Source organism: Equus asinus, chromosome 20 (genome assembly GCF_041296235.1).
Source record: "Equus asinus isolate D_3611 breed Donkey chromosome 20, EquAss-T2T_v2, whole genome shotgun sequence".
NCBI lineage: Eukaryota > Metazoa > Chordata > Mammalia > Perissodactyla > Equidae > Equus > Equus asinus.
This window is the reverse complement of record NC_091809.1, coordinates 60,445,733-60,459,199: the sequence shown is the minus strand read 5'-3', so window position 1 is coordinate 60,459,199 and position 13,467 is coordinate 60,445,733.

The following is a 13,467-nucleotide window of genomic DNA, read 5'->3' as shown; positions in this document are numbered from 1 at the left end:
TTCTGATTTACACACACACAAAAAGTTTCTCTTAACAGGTGATTAAGTTAGAAACTAATTAAAATTTACACAGTTTTTATTGTGTGTGTATATATATATTAGAAAAGTGAACTCAACAATACATTAAAAGGATTGTACAACATGTTCAAGTGGGATTTATTCCAGGGATGCAAGATGGCTCAACATCCACAAATGAATCAATGTGATGCACCACATTAACAAAATGAAGGATAAAAATCATATGATTATCTCAATAGATGCAGAAAAAGCATTTGACAAAATTCAACATCCATTTATGATAAAAACTCTCAACAAAGTAGATAAAGAGGGAACATACCTCAGCATAATAAAGGCCTTGTATGACAAACCCACATCTAGCATCATATTCAATGGTGAAAAGCTGAAAGCATTTCCTCTAAGATCAAGAACAAGACAAGGATGTCTACTCTTGCCACTTTTATTCAACATAGTATTAGAAGTCCTAGCCACAGCAATCAGACAAGTAAAAAAATAAAAGGAATCCAAATTGGGAAGGAAGAAGTACAATTGTCACTATTTACAGAAGACATGATAATATATACAGAAAACCCTAAAGATTTCACCAAAAAAATCAGAACCAATAAACTAATTCAGTAATTTTGCAGAATACAAAATCAATATACAGAAATCTGTTGCATTTCTATATACTAATAACAAACTACCAGAAACAGAAATTACGAAAACAATCTCATTTACTATTGCATCAAAAAGAATAAAATACCTAGGGAAAAAACTAACCAAGGAGGTGAAAGAACTGTACTCTGAAAACTATAAGACATTGGTGAAAAAAATTGAAGACAACACAAAAAATGGAAAGATTTTTCATGCTTTTGGATTAGAAGAATTAATATTGTTAAAATAACCATACAGCCCAAAGCAATCTGCAGATTCAATGCAGTCCCTATCAAAATACCAATGGCATTTTTTACAGAACTAGAACAAGTAATCCTAACATTTGTATGAAACCACAAAGACCCTCAAGCCAAAGTAGCTTGAGAAACAAGAACAAAGCTGGAGGCATCACACTCCCTGATTTCAAACTATACTACAAAGCTGTAGTAATCGAAACAGTAAGGTATGGACACAAAAACAGACACATAGATCAATGGAATAGAATAGAAAGCCCAGAAATAAACACATGCTTATCTCATCAATTAATCTATGACAAAGTAGGCAAGAATAGGCAATGGGGAAAAGTCTCTTTAATAAATGGCTTTGGGAAAACTGGACAGCTACGTGAAAAAGAATGAAACTGGACCACTTTCTTACACCACATACAAAAATAAACTAAAAATGGATTAAAAACTTAAATGTAAGATCTGAAGCCATAAAACTCCTAGAAGAAAATATAGGCGGTAAGTTCTTTGACATCCCTCTTAGCAACATTTTTTTGGATCTGTCTCCTCAGGAAAAGGCAATAAAAGCAAAAATAAACAAATGGGACTACATAAAACTAAAAAGCTTTTCCACAGAAAAGGAAACCACCAACAAAACAAAAAAGCAACCTATGGAATGGGAAAATATATTTGCAAATGATATATCTGATAAGGGGTTAATATCCAAAATATATAAAGAACTCATACAACTCAATATTGAAAAAGCAAACAACCTGATTAAAAAATGGGGAGAGGATCTGAATAGACATTTTTCCAAAGAAGACATACAGATGGCCAACAGACACATGAAAAGATGCTCAACATCACTAATCATCAGGGAAATGCAAATCAAAACCACAATGATATATCACCTCACATCTGTCACAATTGCTATTATCAAAAAGACAGCAATAACAAGCGTTGATGAGGATATGGAGAAAAGGAAACCCTCACATACTGTTGATAGGAATGTAAATTGGTGCAGCTACTATGGAAGGCAATATGGAGTTTCCTCTAAAAATTGAACCACCATACGACCTGGCAATTCCACTTCTAGGTATTTATCCAAAGAAAACTGAAATGATAATTCAAAAAGATATATGCACCCTATGTTCATTGCAGCATTAATTACAACAGCCAAGATATGGAATCAACCTGACTGTCCCTTGATAGATAAAGATGATGTGGTATATATATAATGGAATATTACCCAGCCATAAAAAAGAATAAAATCTTGCTATTTGAGACAACATAGATGAACCTAGAGGGTATTATGCGAAGTAAAGTAAGTCAGACAGAGAAAGAAAAATACTGTATGATTTCACTTACATGTGGAATCTAAAAAACAAAACAAAACAGAAGCAAACTCATAGGTACAAAGAACAAACTGTTGGTAGCCAGATGCAAGAGGAGTTGGGGAGTGGGCAAATAGATAAAGGAGAATAAGAGCTACAAACTTCCAGTTATAAAATAAATAAGCCAGAGGGATGTAATGTACAGCATAGGTAATATAGTCAATAATATTGTAATAACTCTGTATAGTGGCAGATGGTTACAAGAGTTGTTATGGTAATCATTTTATAGTCTACATAAGTGTCAAATCACTATGTTGTACACTTGAAACTAATATAATATTGTATATCAACTATACTTCAATTTAATTAATTTATTAATTAAAAAGATTAGATTGAGGGAATGAGAACTTTACCATCCGTCAGGGAGGATCAAGGATTCTGTCTTCATGGAAACAAGGCTTAGAATTTCCAGGTAAGGTTTTGAAATGAAGAATCAATGGTTAACAATGGCTACTATCAAAAATACAAAGGATAACAAATGGTAGTGAGGATGTGGACAAAAGGGAATCCTTGTGCACTGTTGGTTGGAATGTAAGTTGGTACAGCCAATATGGAGAACAATATGGAGGTTCCTTGAAAAACTAAAATTGAGCTATCATATGATCCAGCAATCCCACTTCTGGGTATATATCTGAAGGAAATGAAATCACTATCTCGAAGAGATATCTGCACCCCATATTCACTGCAGCAGCCTAAGTGTCCATCAACAGATGAGTGGATAAAGAAAATATGGTATATCTACGCAATGGAATATTATTTAGCCATGAAAAGAAGAAAATCCTGCCATTTGTAACAACATGACTGAATCTTGAGGACATTATACTGAGTGAAATAAGTCAGAGAAAGACAAATACTGTATCATCTCATTTATATGTGGAATCTAAAAGAAATAAAAGCCAAACTCATAGAAACAGATTGTAGATTGGTGGTTGCCATGGACTGAGAGATGAGAGAAATGAGATGTTGGTAAAGGGTACAAACTTCTACTTATAAGAGGAATAAGTTCTGAGGATCTAACATACCACATGTTGGCTAAAGTTAACAATACTATGTTATATACTTGAAAGTTGCTAAGAGAGTAGATCTTAAATGTTGTTACCACCACTACCACCACAAAAAAATAGTAATTATGTGAGGTGAAGGATGTGTTAACTAACCTTATGTTGGTAATCATTTCACAATATATACTTGTATCGAATCATCCTGTTATACTGAGATAAAATTGAATTATAAAAAAGGCTCAATTGATCAAAAAACAGTGAGGTAAAGAATAAAGAATATATGAGACAAATAGAAACAAAGAGTAAGATAGTTGACTCTAACCAAATCATATCAATAATTACGTTAAATGTGTATAGTTGAAAATCCCCAACTTAAAGACAGAGATTTTAAGAGAAAACAAAACTGAACTATATACTGCCTACAATAAATGCACTTTAAAGGCACAAATGTATTTTTTTAAGCATAACGTATCTTTTTCTGTTCCAACACTCGTCAAACAAAAGCTGGGGTGGCTACTCTAAGATCCAACAAAGCAACCTTCGGAGAAAAGAGTATTTTCAGAAATAAAGAAAGCAATTTCCACATAATAAAATGATCAATTTTATCAAAAGAACATAACAATCCTAAATCTTTGTGCACCTAATAATCTAGTTCACAAACGATCTCAGCAAAATAGGAATAGAAGGGAAATTTTCAACCTTATAAAGGGCATCCACAAAAACCTACAGCAAACATCATATTTAATGGTAAAGATTGCATGTTTTCCCTAAGACAGAATGTTCCTGTGATCAGGAACAAGATAACAGTGTCTGCTCTCCATTTCTGTTCAACACCATAATTGAAGTCCTTGCCAGTGCAATAAGGAAAGAAGAAGAAATGAAAGACTCCAAATTGGGAAGGAATAAAACTGTCTTTATTCATAGGCAATGTGAATATCTATGTAGAAAATCTAATTAAATTGATGAAAAACCTACTAGTAGTAATGAGTTTATCAAAGTTACCTGATACATAATCAACATACAAAAATCAATTTTAGAATGGTAAAAGAAATGGTGGTAGATCCAACCACGGAATACTACTCAACAAGAAACAGTAAGAAACTATTGACACACACAACAATTTGGATGAAACTCAAGGAAATTATGCTGAGTGAAAAAAAAGCCAACCTCAAAAGAATACACTATATAATTTCATTTATATAACATTCAATAAATAACATAATTATAGATGTGGAGAGTAGACTGGTGGTTGAGAGAAGAGAGAGAAAGAGTAAGTAAGTCTGCTGCAAGGAGTACAGTCAGAAAACCAATAGCCTCCAATGCCAATGCCAATGCCTCTTGGATTCCTCAATGTTTGATTTAAGGCCACACTCTTCCTAGGCAGCTCCAGCCAGTGACTGATCATGGAGGAGACAATAAGGCCTGGCCATTTCTGCCCAACATTGGGAACGTATAATAGAGAATCTTTGCTCTGGAGCTCCCTGTTGAGCTAGCCAATTCTTTCTCAAACCTGTATCACAATCTGAGGCTCTTATCAATCTTCTTCCTTTTCCATTCATGGGTGTCAGACCTGTATCACATTCCTATTCTATTCTTATTCCTGCTCTGCTCCCCTGGTCCCTTTATCTTTCACAAATATTGCCCCCAATTAATCTATTACAGAGAATCCCTTTCAGAGGTGAGAAGTGGGAACTATTGTCCAGAATGCCAAAAAAAAAAAGATGTTTTTAAATAACACAGCCCCAGATCACTATGTTACTATTAACTTAGGTGATGAGAAAATTTTCCAGATATGGCAGATCTGCTGCATGTCAATTTGTCATCATTTCATGTACCCTAATGCCCATAGACCATGTTTTTGTGAATTGAGGGCAATAATAAAGGTAAAGAATACTAGGCAAACAAACCAACATGAGTTGAGGTGACTTGGTTGGTTTATATACCTACTACTGATAGTCCATTGTCTGCCAAGAGCATCTATGGGAAGTTGTTGGCATACTCAAACTATATTTCAGGTCACTGCTTCTCACGTTGCAATATTCTTCAGAACTCAACATTTTTGGGTCTAGAATATATATTCAAAACTACCCAAGCAATAAGTACTCTATGACAACAACACATTGAGTGAATAAACCAACATTGTTGAAAATACTCTATAAAAGCCCTAGGTGAAAATGAACAGGTCTAGGAGTCCCAGAACAAGCCAAATTTGTCTTTGAAGAAAATAAACATAATGAGAAAAAAATGTATTGGCCCATATTGGATGCTTAGAAATTTATTGCTAAGTTATTTCAGGAGGAAGGGAAAGAATGACAAGCAGCCTGGACAGATATTACAGCTTTGGAGAAGTGAATAAAATAGACTCAACAGATAGCTAGACAGAATGCCATGGATCACACTGACCCAAGGTGGACTGGTAAATATGTTCCTCCAGAACATATTTCCTTCTGGAAACAGAAATAGTTTAAAGAAAATGGCCTTTAAATAAAAGGATCTTGGCAGTGGAAGTTCATAGAATGAACTTATAGATTTGTGCTCCCCTAGCATATGGGAATTCATGGAGAACATAATTTGCACAGATCCTTTCTAAATGCTAAAGCACCATGCAAAACCAAAAACTAAATGTATCCAATTTTGCAGTTAGTAAGAATAGGAAGCCTATTAAACTTGACTAGGATTTTAACATTTAGGAAGATGAAGCCCACTGAGATCTCATGTCAGTATAACATTTAGTATGAAGCATAGCATATGTCTATGGCAACAAGATTTGTAATCCGGAATTAAATGAGACTTGGCCATTGATTTATTCTCCAATCCATGACTATATTTGGTATGTGGGCAAGGACCACTTTCAGTAAGAAAATACTAGTGTAATTATGATTAATTAATTTTGTAATGATTTTATTCTAACTCATAATGTAACCACTATCTGATGTAACTAGAAAGATTAATCTGATTTTTAACAAAGCCTTTGATACTACTAATATCAGCAATAAATGTACTGGGAGATTTAATTAAAGACATCTACAAGATGTTCTTCCATTTGAACCTGATTCTTCCAAATCAGATTCTGCTCTATAATCCTCCAAAAATCTGTAAAAGAAATGAGAACACTGGCCAAAAAAATTGTCAAAATCAACTGTTGCAGAATTCTAGAAATTAACCAAAGGTTTGCAACAATCTAGGGGTAATTTATTCAAGAAAAACAGATGAATCTTTGGAGGAACAATGAGCTTTATAGTTTTACAACTTGATCTATTCCAGCCTCTCCTCCCCAGATCAGCCATATCTTTGAAAACCAATAACCTGCAATCAAAGTGAAAACCGGCAGCCTGGAATACACTGGAGAGGATGGAATGGGGTTGGATAGAATGAAGATAGAATCAGCTCCTTCAAATCACATTCACAGAGAATTGTCTTTATTTTATCTGCCTGGTGGTTCCCTAGAAGAGACTGCTCACAAAGTGAATGTCTTTATTTCACCTTACTTGGAACACTTCCATTCTTAAGAAGGCTTTTTTCTCAGGGGCATTTGTTGAAAACAATTAGAGGTAATTGTGTAACATTGCAGCTGCCTAAAGCAACCAATAAGAGTTGGGACAAACAATAGACTAACCAAAAAGCTTAAAATGAAAAGCTAACAAATACTATGTCCACAGGAGCTTTAAAAAGCTGTATAGTCTTTAGTATGAAGCACGGAAATCTTCCTGGGATTCTTCTAGATTCCTGGGAATCTAGAAGGCCATTTGCATGTGTAGCACATTGTGCACTCATAGGGCTGTGTACTTGCTCAGGAAAGACCTAAGAAAACCCTAAACTCTCACCTATGGCTGACTTTGAGCTTCTTCACAAGGAGAAAGTGATGGCTAAGGCAGAGTTGTCAACTACCTGGCTAAGTGTTGAAGGCATGCCCTCAAAACACACACAGCGCAATTTAGCAGAGATTGCAAGACTTATTGATTCCAGGCATTTAAGGAGATGTTTACCCTATCATTAACTGACCACTAAGCTAACCAAGTAGATGCTTCAATGGCCACACATAAAAAGGAATAAGAAATTTACAAACTTAGTTCTGAAATTGCACTAAACAAACAAATAACAAAAGCAGCAAAAACAACAAGCCCTGAGGATTGGAGAAGAATCTGAATTCCAGAGTTGCCACATTATATTATTTTAAATGTCCAATTTTCAACAGAAAATTTTAAGACATGCAAAGAAACAAAAGAGTATAGCCAATATACAGGACAAAAAAAAAAGACCCAGTCAATAGGAACTGTTTCTAAGGAAGCCCAGATATTGGACTTAGTAGACAAAGACTTTAAATTCACTGTTTACATATATTCAAAGAACTAAAAGAAACCATATCTAAAGACTTACAGGAAAGTATAAGAATGATGGCTCATCAAATAGAGAATATGAATAAAAAGATAGAAATTATTAAAAAGAATCAAATATATATTCTGCAGTTGAAAAGTACAATCACTGAAGTAAAAAATTCATTTGAGGAACACAACAGCAGATTTGAGCAGGAAGAAGAAAGGATCAGCAAACTTGAATATAGGTCAGTTGGGATTACCCGGTCTGAGGATAGAAAGAAAAATGAATAGAGCCTCAGAGTCCTGTGGGACACCATCAACATATGCATAGTGGGAGTCCAAGGAGAAAAGAGAAAGAAAGGAGCATAAAAAATATCTGAAGAAATAATGACCAAAACCCCCTCAAATTTGATTAGAAGGATTAATCTACATATCCAAAAAGCTCATGAAACTCCAAATAGGATACACTCAAAGATGGAATTAAAATATTCTAAAATTGATTGTAGTGATGGTAGTACAACTCTGAATATACTAAATGCCATTGAACTGTACTCTTTAAATGTGTGAATTGTATAGTATGTGAATTATATCTCAATAAAGCTGTTTTTAAAAAATGAAGGGAAAGAAGTACTGATATATCCTACAACATGGGTGCAACTTGAAAACTTTATGCTGAGTGAAAGAAGCCAGTCACAAAAAGTAACATATCGTATGAATCCATTCATATGAAATGTTCATAATAGGCAGTTCCATAGAGATGGAAAGTAAATTTGTGGTTGCAGGGGCTAGGGGGAAGGCCAATGAAGAGTGACTGCTAATAAGTATGGGATTTCTTTTGGGGATGATGAAAAAATTCAGCAATTACATAGTGGTAATGGTTACACAATCTTGTGAATATACTAAAAAAATCATTAACTGTATACTTTTATGGGATGACTTTTATGGTTTGTAAATTATATCTCAATTCTTAAGAAAGCAATCTCCTCTCCCAAAAAATTTTCAGAGGTAGAGGGAGGAAAAACTATTGTGAAGCTTCTACATGATTCTGCTGGAAATTTAGTAAACTGACAAGTTTAAGACAATACCTATTTAAAACAATACTCCCTGGGAGACAGTTATTTCTGTCCTTTTTCTTTTTCTTTTCTATAAAGAGTCAAAGTTTCGGGGGGTGGGGGGAGCGGGAATCACATGCAATATGTAATTTAAAAGGCATGACCAAGCTTCAGAGGGTAGATTGCATAGGATAGCTATCTTACAGTTGGACCAGTACAATTCTGTGCTTATCTCTGGGAATGCCTGGGATTCTGGCACTGACCCTTAGCCAAGATAAGGGCAGCGAGCTAATGATTTATGATGTGCTCTTTAAAGTTCAAACTCTCCTAGTGTCAGCCAGAACCAGTTTGTTTATCAATAGATTATACCCGGTGTAACCAGTTAGACAGTCTGGCTTGGCTACGTGACCAAGAGACACATAAAAGACCCTGATGGAATCTTTAAGTATCTCTTTCAAAACAAAGATCTATCATCACACAACTCTTAGCAATTTGATCTGGAGACAAAGTATATCCTTGTGCCAATAAGGACACTGGGAGCTACATTGGGACATTTTTTGGGCTCCAGATGCTTGCTTGCACTTTCTTTCTCCTGAAGTACTATATCCTTTGCCTTTATTGATCATGCTCTATAAGGCCTTGTAAGTCTTTCAATTATCCCACCTAATGCAGTCTTTGTACTAGTAATGCGTTCCATGCTGCAAAGCTTTTTTCATAAAAAGTAAATGAGGAGCTGTGTCAGAAATTTTATTCTAATGAGGCTCTCAAAATCCTGTGAACAAGTGTAAGGAAAGGGTAGTCCCATCCCTGGGACAGTGCCAACATTTCCAGCCGTTGTTCATGAAAACAGATGCCAAAGAGAATGTTGGCCTTCCCAAACCTGGAAACTCAAACCTGGTTGGCCAAATAAAACCACCAAAATTTGTGCATTCCACAGACAAGGGCGCAAGAGTTATATTTATGGAAGTGAAGTTTATGCAGCTCAAGAACTTTCTCAGTGAGTCCAGGAATTAAGCGTCAGGCAACAACCCCAGAATCTAAGAATCTACTTTTAACCACCAACCCACCCCACATCATCTAGCATCTAGACCATAGGCCTAAGTCAGAGACTCTCGTAATCTTCCAAGGCACTTCAGGAAATGTATCACAAACATCCTCTGATCATGTCTGGTTAGAGAAAGGTTTTGGGTGGAAATTTTCTAGAACAATCCTCGGGCCTGAATATCCAATTCAGGAGGGCAAGATCCCCAAAACTCTCCTACCCCCACAATTCAGAGTCAGCTCCTCTAGACCCACCAGAGCCTTCCTCATATAATCTTAGCTCTCTGGCATAGCGTTCAAATTTCTCCAAATTCCAGCCCTGATAAAGTATCAGGGGCACTTGGATCCATAGCCTCATAGCTTTGGAGTAGGTCTTAGATGCGTCCCTCTGCTTTTCCTGAGTTCACACTATCAGTAAGGTCCCCAGGGAAAGGCATCACTCCCTGAATCTAATTACCAGAACTACCCCTTCTGGTTGCTGTTTAACCACCCTCATTCGTTCTATCATGACCACCTGACTATCAACCTTTGCACTCAAAGTGTAACCAGTGGACAGCTACACCACGTGGAACCATACATCTCTAAAATACGAGCATTCAGACAGTACCCTGGCCCCAGCAGCCAGTTCTTCCCACTTGATTAGGTGATAGAAGGGACTACCATATTCTGCAAGAACGCTGGTGCAGAGATTTCTTCCGGGGAATACTCAGAGCCAGTGCAAACCCCTTCTGAGCCATGGATTCACTTTTCCTCTTTCAAATACCTTTGGATATATCTTTGAAAGCTGACAGCACCAGAGAGGAAATAGATCCTCTTAACTTTTGTTTCTGTTTGTTAATTTTTAGGTGGGAGGGAATCCAATTGACTTTTCCTTCAGGACCACCTATTTCCTAGTGGAGAGAGTAAAAGCTGAGGAAGAATTCTCCAAAAACTCTTTCCCAGGAAAAGGCTCTGGACTTAGTCCTAGCCCCCAGGAGGATGGCTCTAGTTCTCTAACTACCCAGACAAATGGAAAAACACTGAAGGAGTTTAAACACACACACAAACACACACACACACACACACACACACACACACACACACAATAAATACGGCCGACTTCGTTCTTCCTCACACCTTTGTTTAGGGCAGGCATAAATCATTCTTCTGCCCAAACTTCTTCCATTTTAAGTTCAGTGTTAGCTCTGTCAGACCAGTGCATCTCCAACTGAGCACCTAAGAGGAACAATGTGCAGCCTAAGCAATGAAGAATTACCTGGCTATTCGTGTAGATGTCTGCCCCCACTGCCCAGAAGACTCGTAAACACCAGGGGACACAGACACCTAGCAGGGGACTGACTGCACTGAGAACATTTGAACTGAGACAAGACAATGGTTCACACATACAACAGTTGTGCTGTAAAGAAATGTATCTCTGTTTATATGCACATTTATTTGGAATTAAAAGGTTAATTCGAGCACTGTTGTCCAGGTGGTAGAAAACTGAATAAAGTGCTTAATTTTCAGATTATCGGCTGTTTTGATATTTTTGATCTATGATACTAAGTCTTTTTACTTCTTGCATATCTGGCAGGCTTTAGGAATCTTATTTTGAGATAATTATAGAGTCTCACCCCCCTCCAAAATGTATTTTTATAACAAACTTATATCCAAGAGTGAAATTACAGTATTGTTAAAGATGTAAATTAAATGTATTTTCAAATGTGTTTCCAGGAAATTTGTATACCTTACAAGAAATCAAAGTCCTCATTATACCATTTGTTTCCGTTTCAGAAGACTAGGCTTGGTGAAATATAAAACGCTTTGGGCATTAGTGGAAAATGAAATGCCTCGTCTTATTCCCAGCTGTTTAAGGCATTAAGTTCTTAAGTGCCACGTAACAAGTATTTGACTTCTTAAACTCCACTTTTATAAAAAACAAAAACCATGAATACATTAAATGTATAATACTAGGAACCATGAAATGAAAATAGTCTTTTATATGCTTCAACACTGCCAATTTTTCTCATTTCTATTTCTCGAAGTTTTTCCAGTTATGCTTGTTTATCTTTAAAAAGCAGCAAGTTTTCTCTGGCTGGTCTGACTGGCCACAGAAGAGAAAGTTAGAGAGATGTGTTCTTTTTAGCCTGGAAGAAAGCAAATATCCATCCTGTAAACCTCCCATGGAGGCCACAAGGCAAGGAAGAGCAGGCAGCCTTTAGGAGCTAAGAGTGGAACCAGCTCACAGCTGGATGGACAACAGGCACGTCAATCCCAATCACAAAGAAATGAATTTTGTGAACAACCAATGAGCTTAGAAGAGGTCCCTAAACTCAGATGAGAGCTCAGCCTGGATGACAACATGCTTTAAGCCTCATGATACCATGAGCAGAAAACCCACCCACACCTTGCCAGACATCTGACCTACAGAACTGTGCTAATGAGTGTCATTGAAAGCCACTAAGTTTGTGGTAATTTGTTACACAGTAATTATATATATATATATATATGTATATATATGTATATATATACATTTATGATATACTTTCACAATCAATACATCAAGGCCCCATCAATTCTTTTTCACATTTCTTTTTCAATTCTTTTTCAAAGGTATAATGAATGTCCTCATTCATTACACTTACGGAGGGACTTCAGATCTTCTCAAATTTCAAAAAAAAAATCCTGTTGACCTTTTGTGGTGTCCTTATGGTAAATATACGGATTACTTTGGAGACAGATCTCAATAGCCTAAAGGTTCATTGTTTCCCTCCTTTGGCAGCTTATCAAAGAGCAGGCTCAGGTGACCTGCAGTGGCTCAATGGAAAGAGCAGGCTAGTACCAGCCACTGAGCTTCAGTGGGCTCCCCCTTTCAAACAAGGCCATTTCTCAACCATGAAGCTTGTACTGTTACAAAACTGCCCTCCCAGAGCACACAGCTCATTAAGGTAAGTAGGCTCTCCTACCTGCCAGCCTGTACGTTTTTTCCCAATAAACCCTATTTCCTATCACCAGTGAAGTGGTGCATGTTAGTGACCCCCTTGGTATGACCTAAGTCCTCCCCACACATTGTTCCTGCAACTCCAAACAGCTCTTCGTTCTCACACCCACTAGTCAACGTCATACATCTGGGGCCTCTTGCATCAAATCTTTTACTAGAAGATCATGGTTGCGTTGCTCTTTAGAGTCATATGGCTCAATAATGTTTTATAATTATTTTGAAGTTAAATTATTTTTTTAACTGGACACAGTTTCAATGTTTATGGATAATTCAAGTGTAAGTTGTTGAGAGAATAAAGTATTTGTATTTCTAAGTGGCACCATTTATCCAGGGAAGTCCTGAGATCTGGAAAAAAATGAATCTATAATGATATCATGCAGACCATAGTCATGTGACTGTGACCTTTTATGCCCACTTGTATGAAATGTGGACCTGCTGTTGGGGTAGTAGATAGCAAAAATGGAACAGGCATCCTGATCCCTTAGCTTCTTCTCAGGATCAGGTCATTTCATTTCTGGGAGTCTGAGACTCAGAATTATTATCCAAAGTATTCTTTCTCTTTGCAATGGGGTTTGAGCCTTCTTAATATTTTACAGCTTCTCACAAAGCATCCTGGGAGCCATTATCCCTTAGCCATTCAAAATCAAATATATCTTCCCACTCCCAAGCCCAAAGAAATTAACATTTCTTACTGCTCTCTGAGTCTGTCTTTCTCTTAACATCCCCAATTTATTCCCATTCTGCTTTTACCCTCTGTGTTCCGTTATCTCTGTAGCGTTTATGGTGGGATAAAAACGTGAAGCCCTAG